The sequence below is a fragment of the Rhinopithecus roxellana genome, chromosome 19, assembly GCF_007565055.1.
Source record: "Rhinopithecus roxellana isolate Shanxi Qingling chromosome 19, ASM756505v1, whole genome shotgun sequence".
Lineage (NCBI taxonomy): Eukaryota > Metazoa > Chordata > Mammalia > Primates > Cercopithecidae > Rhinopithecus > Rhinopithecus roxellana.
This window is the reverse complement of record NC_044567.1, coordinates 36,955,328-36,967,475: the sequence shown is the minus strand read 5'-3', so window position 1 is coordinate 36,967,475 and position 12,148 is coordinate 36,955,328. Positions and strand designations below refer to the sequence as shown.

Below are 12,148 nucleotides of genomic sequence, written 5' to 3'. Positions count from 1 at the left end.
CTATCTGGACTATGTCTGCCCTCACCCTGAGGGAATGGGGCCTCTGAGTCCATGGGTAGAGGTTCCTGAGACCGCATAACAATTGCAAAGAGAAAAACCGAAGTATTTTCCCTACTCTACTCTCACATGCAAGTCACCTCGTATGACCAAAATGTGTATGAGTTTTCCCCTCACATTGACCAAGCAATTCTCCAGAACACCAGCTGGGTGTCCTCTAATTTGATCCTCACACTATCTACCTGGAGATAGTAGGTCTTGGAGCTCATACTTGGGTCCCCCAGGGCCCTTGGATCCTGCTTTAAGCATCTATTCTAGCCAAAGAATCAATATTTCAGAAACACATTCCATCAAACAGCTGAGATGCTGAACACAGGAAAGAGAAATATCTTTGTCCCTGAGAACCCATAGCTGGATGAAGAAATTTCCCTGGTACCTTAGAAGAACTTAAGGTTAGGCAAAGTAGAGAGTCACCAAAAATGGAGGGACTGTTACCGCCCCCCCCCAAAAAAAAGAGGAAGAAAGGAGAAGATAAAATGAAGACTTTGATTGAGTTCAACAAGCCCTCACCAGGTGCCTACAGTGGCAAGGCCCTGTACTGAGACCTCCAGAAACAAAGAGTACCCTTGAGTGAAAAAAAGGCAATGGAAGGAAGAGAGAGGAAAAGAAAGGAGAGGAGGGGAAGACAGGGAGGAAGAAAATAAAAAGAAAAAAGAGAAAGAGAAGGAAGGAAGGAAGGAAAGAAGGAAGGAAGGAAGGAAGGAAAGAAGGAAGGAAGGGAGGGAGGGAGGGAGGGAGGGAGGGAGGGGGGAGGGAGGGAGGAAGGGAGGAGGGAGGGAGGGAGGAAGGGAGGAGGGAGGGAGGGAGGGAGGGAGGAAGGGAGGGGAGGAGAGGAAAGGGAAGGGAAGGGGAGAGAGGAGAGGGAGGGAATTGTGATCAGGGAATCATGACCCAGTCATAACCCAGTCACCTCTTGCCTGCTCAACAAGGAATATAAAAGGTTTAGCAATTAGAGGGAGGAAGGGAGGAAGGGAGAGAGAAAGAAGGAGAGGTAGGGTAGATAACAGGGGGTTGTACCACCCTATCCTTGATCACTATCACTAGCGCCGCTTTGACACTCCTATGGAGGAAGAACTTAAGCACAGTAACCTAACTAGAAAGAGAGGGGACTTGGATTTTTAAAATTTTATCATGCATAAGAGTAGACTTATGGTGAACGCTGCCCTTTATGATATCTTGTTTGCTTCAGGTTCTCCTTTCATCTTTGTATGCATCTTTTATGGGAATAAACTCACTGGCGAGGCCAATTCTTCAGACCTGACTCTCAAGGCCGCCTACAGTCCATCCACATTCACTCTTCCAAATTCCCCGCTTGCCAGGGAATTGTGACCAGGCAATCATGACCCAATCACAACCCAGAAGCACATCCTGTTCTTTCCAGCTCTCTGCCTTTACTTGTGCCAGTCCGTTGCCCTGAAATGCTTCTTCTGTCCTATTAGTCACCCACCCTCTCTCCTGTCCACACCCACCCCCAACCACTCCATGACCTGCAAGGCTCCAGCCTCACGGCTACCTCTATAGACCTATAGAACTACTTTAGCTCTAGTAAAGGGATTTTTTTAATTACAAAAGAAGTAGCAGATAGAATACCTATATCATGCTATCTACCTTACCAGGTAATAGCATGTTTGTATGTTTTCATACACATTATATACATATACATTCATGACTGAATTTGATTCCCTGACATCAGTTTCACCCCCAAGTGACCGCCTAATTCTGGTTATTCTATTTCACTTTTTTCAGATATATGTTTCAGAATAGGCACCTGGATCCGTTCTAGCCAGTGAATAAAGATGAAAAGTTGGCTGGAATGCACCTGGAAAATGCTCTCCCATTCCTAAGGAAACACGAGAGGAGAAGATCCCCTCCTCTGTGGGTATCGCCTGTCTAAGTACGATGCCCAGGGCTTTCTCAGCCATCTTGCTCCCAGCTGGGAGAGGAAGCCATCATCAAGGATGCCAGACCCTTACCTCCTGGAATATTTCAAATTTGGTATCAACGAGCCCAACATCAACCACTCCCAGCAACCAGCACCCTGCGGACTTACTGAAACGTGAGGTGTTGAAGATCTGTATTTCTTTTTTTGAGACGGAGTCTCACTCTATCCCCCAGACTGGATTGCAGTGGCGCAATCTCGGCTCACTGCAAGCTCCGCCTCCCGGGTTCACGCCATTCTCCTGCCTCAGCCTCCGGAGTAGCTGGGACTACAGGCGCCGTCACCATGCCTATTTTGTATTTTTAGTAGAGACGGGATTTCACCGTGGTCTACATCTCCTGACCTTGTGATCCGCCCGCCTCAGCCTCCCAAAGTGCTGGGATTACAGGCGTGAGCCACGGCGCCCGGCCCGAAGATCTGCATTTCTTAAGCAGTTTGAACTGAGTTCTGCTGTTTACGGTAAAAAAAAATCTAACTATACATCTAGTTTTCATACTTTTACTGTTGATGGTGATGGGAAAAATAGAATGATGGTAAACGGTGAGTTCAGAATAAAAAATCAAATGAAATATACAAGTAAAAAAAAGCCAGATACACAAAATAATACCCCTCAAATAACTATATTAAATCGTAAGTTTCACTATTGCTAACACAGAAGAGGGTTTGAGCTGAGCGCCCTTTCTGATATGACAAAGTGTTCTAAGGCAGTGTCTCAAATCAAAAAGTATACTTGAAGTTATACAGCCTGTCACTGAACCCAGGTCCATCCCTTCCTGGCTCTGTGACCTTGGACAACTCACAGAATATTACTGAGCCTCGAGCTTTTGTCTATGCAACAGGAGCAATCGTAATAGTTAAAGTAAGGCATTGTTGTGATTAAATGACATAATGTATGTTAAGCGCCTAGCAGAACTCTTGACAGATACAGTCAGTCACTCCGTAGACATCAGTTGCTGTCAATAGTTTCAAGGGAGTTGGTGAGAAGTGTGAATTTATCACCTAAGTTGACCACCTGCTCAACAAGGTATATAAGAGCTTTAGCAATTGGAGAGAAGATAGGAAAAGGTCAGCCCAATCAAACGGAAGCTTTAAGAGAAAGATAGTGACAATTGCTACCACAGGAGACTGAGTCATAATGAGCCAATATCAGTAAGACAAAGAAAAATCCAGTGCATTCCATTTGTACACAGGGTAGACAGAGTGATCAAATTGAAGCGTCTACCATACAAAGATGCTTCACCTGTATTTGTATTTACCTAGTATAGGCTGCATAATGGAGTATTATTGTCTGCATAAAAAAGGTTCTTAGCCTGAAAATCCAATGTGGTTTGTAGCTTGTGGCTTTGTTCCACAAACTCTTTATCTCATATTCCCCTCACGTTGTTATGTTGTGCTGTGAGAGGCTCAAAAGGAGAAGCCACGAAGAGCAAAGGAAATTGAGCTTTCTCAGCTCACTCACATCCACAATCACCCACAATGCAACAAACTCATGCACCGACGATCTACACAAAGTTGCAGCTTTGCCAAAAACAGCTCAAGACTAAAGGCATGACTAATGAATAAAAAGAAAAAGAATCCAAGTGTCTAATGGATGAACAGATAAGAAAAATGTGATATATATTTTCAACAGGATATTATTCAGCCTTAAAAAGGAAGGAAATTCTGACACGTGCTAGAACATGGATGAACGAAAGGACATGACGATAAGTGAAGGAAGATGGTCACAGAAAGACAAATACTGTATGACTCTGTTAGGTTGGTGCAAACGTAATTGTGGTTTCTACCATTACTTTTAAGTGGCAGAAACTGCTATTACTTTTGCTCCAACCTAATACTTATATTAGATACCTAGAGAGGGTCAAATTCAAAGAGATAGAAAGTAGAATGGTGGTTGCCAGAGGATAAGGGGTGGGAGTTGTTATTTAACAACTTTAGGAGTTGATATTTAATGGATGCGAGTTTCAGTTTGCAAGATGAAAAGAGTTTCTGGAGACGGATGGTGGTAGTGGTTGTAGGCAAATGTGAATGTATTTAATGCTACTGAACTTTAAACTTAAAAATGGTGGGGATGCTACATTTCATGTGCATTTTATAACAAATAAAAATGAAAAATAATTTTAAGAGGGAGAAAGAAACAAAACAATTTTTTATTGAAAAAAAATGAGGAGGTAAGGAAAAAGCGAAGAAAGAAAATAACAAAATAGAAAGTTAGAACCCAACAGATTTTTAATGTTAACCTTACATCAGAAAATCCAGCTCAGGCCAAACGCTGTGCTTCTGTGGATGTGGCATTTCCAGCGTGACTTTGGTTTTCACCCTCCAAACAGAGTAGCCAGTCTGTGTCTAATTGTGTTTGTTTTTCCCCCTGCAGGGATGCTTAACAGTCCCCTAACCACTGAGATGGTTCCATAAAATTTTATGACAACAATTTCTTAAGCGAAATTTCCATTCAGTCTGTTTGCAGGACCTTCAAAAAAGCTGGAGAAAGCCAAATAGATATAACTTGGGACATTTTCCTGAGATGTAATTTAATTATAAATCATGACTTTACGAGCCTACCATTCAAAACTCACACAGTTCCTTTGCAGCACAACATAATTTACTGCTCTTGCAAGACAGTGAGCTCATGCCTTGAACCAAAGGGCACCCTGAACCACATTCCTTTGGGAAACTTTACAAGTTACGTTCTGAAAATGGGACATCTGACATTAGAGGCTGGAAAGCTCAGTCCCCCACCCCCGCTCAACAGGCCAGCATCAGCATGTACAGAACAGAGACTGTGCCCGGAGGCCTTGAGTGCTTAGTTAATGAGAAGAGGAGAGGAAAAGCAAGACACAAAAATGGCTGTGTTCATCCCTGTACAGAGACAATCTGTTATCTATATTTTTTCACTGTTCACACCCGTTGCGGTTAGGAAACGGCTGGGCTGAACAATCACACTCTCTAATTTAAGGCAGAGAGAGCCTGAAATTATTGGGTGTGAAATGCAAATAGGTTTAGCAGCTTTACTACTATTTATGTGGCCTTCAACTGTGCCTGCTCAAGTGGTTTTTTTTATTTCTTTTTTATCTGAACATCTGGACATTTGTTGAGACTATTTAGCTCTGTGAAAGTTGACTTCATAATAGTAATAGCACATGACTCCCGTTAAGGCAGATCAGAGTTACCTTCACTGGGAGGAAGGGGTAGAACTCATCACTAAGACTTTTCCAGAGTTAAGGACTCAAGGCAGAGATTCTGCATATGTGCCTCCCTCTAGGTCTCCGACGCAAATGCGTTGTTTAAGCAAAACCCAAAGCACAGGCAATCAAGAGATGGTTCTTGCCATTGCGTCGACTGGCAGCGTGTGGTGAAGGGAGTTGTTGCAGGTTTCTTGTTGCGTATATTTCCCAACAGGATATTAACCACTCAACAGAAGAGTTGAAGGGTCACACATTTTAAGCTAATTTTGGGATACATTGTGATTGGGAACCAATCAGAAATGAATGTAAAGCATCTCTAAATAATTGTCACTTCCGAAATCATAATTCAAGGCCATGAAAGAGATATGACAAAATATTTTCCATTCTTTCTCTCTCTCTTTGTTTTGTTTTGTTTTGTTTTTTGCCAGAGTCTTGCTGTGTTGCCCAGGCTGGAGTGCAGTGGCATAATCTCAGCTCCCTGCAATTTTCATCTCCCAGGCTCAAGTTATCCTCCCTCTTCAGCCTGCCACCTCAGCTAGGACTACAGGCACGCACCACCAAGTCTGGCTAATTTTGTATTTTTTTGTAAAGATGGGATTTCACCATGTTACCCAGGTTGATCTTGAACTCCTGAGCTCAAGTGTTCCACCCACCTTGGCCTCCCAAAATGCTGGGATTACATGCGTGAGCCACCATGCCCCGAGACTTTCCCATTCTTGTTCGGTGGTGTGTGAATTGTCTGAGGGGTATGACAGTAAGCTAAGACCCAGACCTGGCTCTTCTACTTGCTCTCTGTGTGACCCGAAGCAAGCTGTGGAAGTCTTTTAAACTTCATTTTCTCTTTCTTTTTAAAAAAGGGATGGTGGTGATTTTAATCATTCCTCTCTATAACACAGGACTGTTGCAACTCAAATTAACCTATAAGGAGAAAGTACTTTCAAAGTGTCAAAACGCTTATTAAACCTGAAATAATTATAAATGTTTACACAACTCTGTGCTGCACATTATATAAATAATTAACACGTTTGATCTTTTCAGGAGCCCTAAAAGATGGTCTTTTTTTTTTTTTTTTTTTTTTTTTGAGACGGAGTCTCGCTCTGTCTCCCGGGCTGGAGTGCAGTGGCTGGATCTCAGCTCACTGCAAGCTCTGCCTCCCGGGTTTACGCCATTCTCCTGCCTCAGCCTCCCGAGTAGCTGGGACTACAGGCACCCGCCACCTCGCCCGGCTAGTTTTTTGTATTTTTTAGTAGAGACGGGGTTTCACTGGTTTAGCCAGGATGGTCTCGATCTCCTGACCTTGTGATCTGCCCGTCTTGGCCTCCCAAAGTGCTGGGATTACAGGCTTGAGTCACCGCGCCCGGCCAAAAGATAGTCTTATTATCCCCAATCTACAGTGGAGAAACTGAGGCCCAGAGAGGTTTCTTTGCCAAGTTCAAAGCACATATAAAGCACATATTTGTCAGAGTTACTATGTGTTTTTAAGATTAAAAACCAACTCCTAACAAGTACTAAGTGTAGTTTTTGACAGTCTCAGAGCTATTTTTTTTTTAAATGCCAGGGTTATTACACAATTCTAGGTTCCGAGTTAAAAGGTGGTGCTATGGCTGATGACTTACCTGAACTCCCATTTTTTGTCGAGGCTGGGAAAATGGCCTATCAGTTGTCAAACTAGTGTAACTCCCAGCACTCGCTGCAGGCTCTGAGAAGCTTCAAGTCCACAAGGGAGAGTCTCATACCGCCTCCATTGGAAGCTGCCCAACTCAGTGGTCATGAAAATGCCCTTGCTGTTGGCTTCCATCCTCCCATGTAGCCTTCGAGGCTGCTTCTATTGCCACTGCTGTTGCTGGTTTTGCTATGGAAAGCAAATAAATGTGTGAAACACATTTTTCACATGTTAAATTATGAATGGTGGTGAATATTATGAAAAACCCTATGATTTCTGGGGAGTTCAGAAAATTCACATGTATAACAAAGGCAGGGCCGTGGAATGCAAGGTTAACGAAGCAGCCAAGCAGAGCCTGCTGTGTAAGACTGCGAACCATAACCCAGCCATTTCTATCCCAATTGTTGTGGGCTTTTGCTGTATTCCAAACAGACCAAAAAATACATTAGGTAAGATGACACCCACGTACACGCCAAACAGATCAAACATATTTAATACTTTACCATATCTGTGCAGATCTCGTTTTCTCCTAGAGAAGAAATGTTAGAGATTTCTGAAGCCCCTCCCTCCCACCCATCACTTTTTCACCTCTCTCCCTGGAGTAACCATTATCCTAAATTAGTGTGGATCATCCCGCACTTATTATAGGGCTGCTATAGCAAAATGCCACAAACTGGGAGACAGAAACAAAAGAAACATATTGCCTCACATCTCTGGAGTCTGGAAGCCCAAAGTCAAGGTGTTGACAGAACTGGTTTCTTCTGAGGGCTGTGAGAGGGGAGATGTTCTAGGCCTCTCACCTAGCTTGAGGCATCTCCAGGCATTCCTTGGCTTGTAGCTGCATCACTCCAATCCTCCATCTCCACATGATGCTCTCCTGGGTGTATACATCATTTTCTGTGTGTGTGTGTTTGTCTCTGTGTCCAAATGCTCCTTTTTCATAACAACACAGTCGTATTAGATCGGGGCCACCCAAGTGACCTCATCTTAATTAATTTAATCGTCTGCAAAGAATGTCTCCAAATAAGGTCACGTTCACAGGTGCTGGGGGTAGAACTTCAGCAGCCTTAAGGGAACACCAAGCCCATAACACACTCCTTGCATGTTTTTGCAAGGGATGTGACCACCTTTTGGCTCGTTGATGATTCTGTTAACATGTAGATTTCCAGCATTTGGACTCAGTATAGCCCCTTGTGTCTGTTCAGAAAGCCATCTAAAAACATGTATAATTAGGTATGAAAGTATATGTCATGGGGATGAATCCTAGTTCAAAGTCCAACCTACCTGTCCCAGTGGGGCTGAATCTTACCCCATAAAGGCTCACAAATGAAACTTTAATGCACCTCACCTCCTAGAACAGAAGACACAAACCAGAGAATTTCCTTTACAGACAGGAAGATAAAATGTATCCCTCTTGCTTCAGCAGACTGGGAAATAGTGTTTTATGTGGGACGATTACCTCTACGCAGCAGTAACACACTCCAGCATCTCATGGGCTCATCGCAACAAAAGTTTGTTTCTTGTTCTTTTATGGCTCTTAGTTGTATCAACCTGGAGGTGATAATTGACCCCAAATAGGCACCTAGACCATACAAGGGAGTGGAATGGAATGTTTGGTAAGCACTAACTATCTCATCTACAAAGGTAAGAAAGACAGATGTGTGTGCTCTTGCTTCCCCCTTCATACAATAAAACCTGAAATAGGGGAAACAATAGAAATATCTAGAGAAATGCGAACAAATTAAAGAATGTTAGGAGACCCAGGCCATAGCCTAGATATGTTGTCAGAGAAGCCACCATCATCTGCATGTTGGTATGGTGTGGAGTTGGGAGGGCAACCTTGCTGAAGGAAGGTGACTGAGTAGATAAACCTAACGCTGGATTTATGAGGCTTTATGGCTGCTTAGAGAAAGCAAGTAATTCTGAGGCTCCATGTGGCCCACTGTGAGGATACAAAGATGGTGGAAAGGCTGGTGGACAGAGGTCAGAATCAAGACACAGACTGCAGTGTGCGGGGTGTCTGCAACCAGAAGCCTGTCATCCAGACCATAGATTCTAGAGGTAGCAACAGGCACAAGCTCAACAGTTTCCAGTCCTCAGAGAGGACTGCACTCCTTCCATCCTGGGCCCCAGCTCAACACAGCCCTCCCCACACCCAGAGGCATTAATCAGGGAAGAGAGAAGCCTGGAGAAAGAGAAAACGATCTGAAAGATCAAGCATTTCCTCTGAAGAGACTGAGTCATTGGAAAACCAACTTACATTGGAAACAACTGCAATAATAAACACTGGCAAGTTTAATTTTTCCTCTTGTTTCCAACATGGTGAGGAAATTCTGAGAAAAACCAGATACAGCATAGAAAACAAAGAAGTTAGAATTTCTGTGCCCATCTAAATACAGTGCAAGTAAATTTGCAACCCTGCAAAGTACACTAATTTAATTACTTTGCATGGAAAATCTAGATGTTGTCGTGCACATTGACACAGAAAAATCTAGTTTCCTTGAGTTCTTCAACTAGAAGGCAAAATAGCTGAATGGCTTTTCTGGGCATTGTCTGTGACAGCTGTCTCATTTCATTTTCTAATGTGTGAGGTTTCATCGGGAAATGTGCACTGTTAACTATTTGACCCATGGCAGGGCTGAGACCTGAGAGCTGACCAGGAGGTAACCAGGTAAGAGAAGGTGTTAGAACAGGGAATACGTGCCTCATGCCAAAGGAAATCAAAGAAACAGAAAGTTGAAGCCGGGAAAGGGCAGGCTGAAGAGTGATTGTGACACGTTGAAGTCCTACATCCCCATTAACCAAATCAGAGAGATCAGCAATGATTAAGTAAATAATATATACAATATAATATATGACACATAATAATAAATACATAAATAATAAATACGTAAGTTGCTCATATACAAGTTGGCAGAGATTTGGCTATCCACGAGGAAATCCAGGGGTTTTCATTGACGGTGTATCTGGGAGGACTCCAGGGATGATTCAGCTATATGAAAAACAAATTAGCTCTTTCCCATCTTGCAAGATGGTGGGTCAAAAAGTTGAGAAGCCAGATGCTAAAGAGAAGAAACCCAAAGCCAAGAAGGCTGATGCTGGTGGCAAGGTGAAAAAGGGTAACCTCAAGGCTAAGAAGCCAAACAAGGGGAAGGCCCATTGCAGCAGCAACCCTGTCCTTGTCAGAGGAATTGCCAGATATTCCCGATCTGCCATGTATTCCAGAAAGACCATGTACAAGAGGAAGTACTCAGCTGCTAAATCCAAGGTTGAAAAGAAAAAGAAGGAGAAGGTTCTTGCAACTCTTACAAAACCAGTTGGTGGTGACAAGAACGGCAGTACCCAGGTGGTTAAACTTTGCAAAATGCCTAGACATTATCCTACTGAAGATGTGCCTCGAAAGCTGTTGAGCCACGGCAAAAATCCTTTCAGTTAGCATGTGAGAAAACTGCGAGCCAGCATTACCCCCGGGACCATTCTGATCATCCTCACTGGAAGCCACAGGGGCAAGAGGTTGGTTTTCCTGAAGCAGCTGGGTAGTGGCTTGTTACTTGTGACTGGACCTCTGGTCCTCAATCGAGTTCCTCTACGAAGAACACACCAGAAATTTGTCATTGCCACCTCAACCAAAATCGATATCAGCAATGTAAAAATCCAAAAACATCTTATTGATGCTTACTTCAAGAAGCAGCAGCTGCGGAAGCCCAGACACCAGGAAGGTGAGATCTTCGACACAGAAAAAGAGAAATACGAGATTACAGAGCAGCGCAAGATTGATCAGAAAGCTGTGGACTCACAAATTTTACCAAAAATCAAAGCTGTTCCTCAGTTCCAGGGCTATCCGCGATCTGTGTTTGCCCTGACGAATGGAATTTATCCTCACAAATTGGTGTTCTAAATGTCTTAAGAACCTCATTAAATAGCTAACTACAAAAAAAGAAAAGAAAAATAAATTAAAGAATCCTAGATTATACTGAAAAGGTTGTGAATGTTTATAATTGTTAGTGGTTATCAGATTGTACAGAATACTAATAATGGATAGGAGACTGGACAAATATCTCACCTCCTTCACCCATAGGTGAGACAACTCTGAGAGTAAGCTCTATATAGTGTCCCAGTCATCTGAAGTATGAATGACATGCCCCAGCCTTCCTTGCTCATAGCAATACAGGCTCAGTAACACAGCCTGTATTAGTGTCTTCCCCTTCCCTGTTTTACTTCCTCACTTCCTACTCATGCTTACTGGGATCACCTTCCAAGTACCCATCCCCATGTTAATCCTCTTCCGAAGGCTGCTTCTGGGAGAGCCCAGCCTAAGACACTACCACGTGGAGTCGCAAGTACCACAGTGAACGAAGGATGTTGACAGGAGAAATTGTACCCCATGAGGAGAGACCCGGATAATCAAGGGTCTGGAAATAATGTCTCATGAAGAGCAATTAAAGAAACAAAGGACATTCAACCTTAGGAACTGGAGATTTAGAGAATGCAAAGATCTTTAAGTCTGAAAACCTGGTAAGAGAAAAAGAGGACAGCTTGGCATGTGTTGATCCGGAAGGTGACCGTTAATGTGAGGATTTGGAAAGTCTGTGTTGGGGTAAACTGAGTGCTTCAACCCTGGCAAATGCATGTGATCTGGAAGCAGCAAAGGCTGACTAACAAAGGCATGATCGTGATAGACTTAGGCTGTTCAGAGTACAGATTAGTGTTGAGATAACTGTTGGAAGAATGTTGATGATTTTTTTTATGAAGGATGTCGATGCTTTTAAAATTAGATTGCTCATCAGGTGGCAGTCACAAGTCTGATTTTCTTTCTTAATCACTGAAGGCTGTCTCCTTTAGCCTTCTGGATGGCTACTTTTAATGAATTTAGTGTCCCTCAGTATTTCAAGGGGACTCACTGACTGCTTGACAGCCTCCAATTTGTGAAGATGAGTAAGATAGTCACCCTCCTTTCACGAGGCATAGGATAAAGAGACTGAGCTTAAAGTGAAGAAAAGACAGAGGCATCCAGCCACATTAAAAACCAACATTCTCGAGAACTAATGTGAGCGTTGGAATGTGAATCTCTTGTATTAGTCATCGCAATTTAATATTTACTGCACATGAGTTACCACCTATTAAAATTTAGAGTAAAATATCTGGATGTGACTCATGTTATATAAAAAGTCAGAAAAATTCTTACTTAAAAATACACAATAGTAAAGCCCTCTTTTACCTTAAAAGATAAATTAAAATGTGCTAGAGAAAATAAAATATGCTAACCGGATAAATCATGGCATGGACTAGCCCTTTCATTGGTTAAGA

General features: G+C 42.9%; 1 pseudogene; it reads left to right on the top strand.

Annotated features, from left to right (window-relative positions):
* Nucleotides 1-9,872: 9,872 nt before the first annotated feature.
* Nucleotides 9,873-10,779, top strand: LOC115894866 (annotated as a pseudogene).
* The last annotated feature ends 1,369 nt before the right edge of the window (nucleotides 10,780-12,148 follow it).